Below are 2,376 nucleotides of genomic sequence, written 5' to 3' on the forward strand. Positions count from 1 at the left end.
GCTATCAGGTGGGGATGGGTGCAGGCCGGGTGCGGGGACACAGGGACGGGCTTTGTGCCCAAGAGCACACCCTGTGGGCTGGGTCCCGCTCCGGCTGCTCAGGGGGTGGGCATGGTGCGAGCGGGCTCCATGCTGAGAGGCGGGTACGAGTGGAAGGGGTGCAGGGGCAGCAGCGGGCGAGCTGGGGGTGGGACCAAGCACACCCAGTGGTGTTCAGGGCTCCTGGCTCTGTGCTCGGAGCTCCTTCCCGGCGGTGCTGGGGGGCCGTGTGAGATGCGGAGGATCAAGCCGGAACCGGGTGTGAACGGAACCACCTGCCCTCTGCACCCTCCCCGTCGCCCCTGGAGCTCACCATCAGGGGCTGCGACCAGCGGCTCACGAACAGGGGACCCCAGGCCAAGGTGGCCGGAGGGGGGGGGGGGACACACAGAGGGGACAGTGGCGACGTGCATAGACGGCAGGATGGGGGCCTGGGCGGGCGGGGGCCGGCGAGGCCGAGCTGGCCGTGGGCGTGCCGGGAACTCGGCCCTTTCCCGAGGCGGCAGCGCCTTCCTTCCTGGCGGGCGTGGGAACAGCCTCGCCCTGGGCACGCCACTGCGCTCCCGGGCCCGCCCGGATCCGTCCACCCTGGCGGGGAGGGATGGTGGGGCTGCAGCCCGTTACCTGACGGGGGGAGAAGGTCCTGGCTCAGGCCGCTGCTCCCCCCACCCCCCACCCCACGGGTGTGCAGAGGATGCCCCCAGGGTCGCAGCCTGGACGCTCCCTGCGGAGCCGCGTGTGGTGCCCACCCGCGCCCCTAGATGGCGCTGTCCCATCTCCCAAGCCAGGCGCGGAGGGCAGGGCTCCGGTTGCCATAGCAATGCGGGCTGGACCATCCCCAAGGATGCTTCCCAGCTCCTGCCTCTGCCACCTGTTGCCTTCCCGGTCCTCCACCTCCCCAGGCCTGTCCTCCCCGCCAGGCTGGCAGGCGCTGCCCACCTGGGGATCTGACAGTGGGAACGCACCCACCTGCCTGGCCAGGCGCCCGGTGGAGTGGACACGAGCCGGACACAGTGAGCCACAGAGCACGGCGATGGTCACTAGGCTCAACCCCGCGGACCCCACGCCCCTGCTCCTCCTCCTCTGCTCAGGCGGCCCCAGGCCCCGTGCACGCAGCACCCTTGGCTCCGGTCATGGAGACTCGCCTCACAGGAGCCCGGCTGCCCACGGGTCTGTGTTCCGGGCACCGTCCTCACCCCACTGCCCACGCGTGGGTCTCCTGGAGGAATGCTCTGCCTGGTCTGGCAGCAGGGTCGCGGACCAGAGGGCACGGGGTTCAGAAAGCATCTTGAGCTTCCATCGTGGGCTCAGGAAATCATTTGGGCTCCAGAGAGCGACTCGAGGTCTTTGCTTCCCTGGCACAAGTGACCCAGGGGCAAGAGCCCAGGTTTGGCTTCCCTGCTGCCCCCGGGGTCTGGAAGAGCCTGAAACCACCTAGGATTACCTAGAATAATCTAGAACAATCTAATAGTCTAGAAGAGTGTTGAGCCACCTAGAATAGTCTAGAACCATCCAGAAGCACCTGGAACAGTGCAGGTGTTCAGGAGGAAGCCTTCAGGAGGGTGGAGACGATTCTGATGCCAAGATTCTTCCCTGCAGACATTCCAACTTGCCTGACTCTGATAGGGGCACATCCCGGGGGGTGCGGCTACGGTTCTGTGTGTGTCCCTGTGTGTATCTGTGTGTGTGTCTGTGTGTCTGTATGTTTGTGTCTCTGTTTGTCTCTGTGTGTCTGTGTTTCTATATGTGTGTCTGTTTATGTGTGTGTGTGTCTGTATGTGACTCTGTGTGTGTCTCTGTGTGTGTCTTTATGTGTGTCTATATATGTGTGTGTGTGGCTGCCCCCAGGGACCAATGAGAAACTGCCAACCCATGAGGAGATCCAGGAAATGGTCTGTGGGGTCTTCAGATGCAGCCAGGGGTTGTGTCCCCACTGAGACTCAAGAGAGGCAGCCGGCTACCAAGGGACAGTCATTTAATGCAGAGACACACGGAGGAGGGGACAGGGTGGGGGGCAGCCCTACGCCCACCCCGTGGACCCACAGTTCTCAGCGTGACAGCCAGGAGACGTCCATTACAAAAATAAATACGGGCCTGGAAGGAGCATCCTCCTGGTCCAAGGGAGTGCCACGGGAAACACAGACACCTGCTGTGGCAGGACAGACACGACTGAACGGTCCTACGGGCAGGCCATGGCAAGGCGGGAGCGGCGAGGACAGGACGCGGGCTGCGGGGGCGCTGGCCTCCCGGGAGGGGTATGTACAGACCTCGAGACCAACGCCCGCCAGACGCCGCCGCGCTAGCCGTCCTGCCCGGAAGGAAGTCAACACGTCAGTC

The sequence above is a fragment of the Sorex fumeus genome, unplaced genomic scaffold (assembly GCF_029834395.1).
Source record: "Sorex fumeus unplaced genomic scaffold, SorFum_2.1 ptg000079l, whole genome shotgun sequence".
Taxonomy (NCBI): Eukaryota; Metazoa; Chordata; class Mammalia; order Eulipotyphla; family Soricidae; genus Sorex; species Sorex fumeus.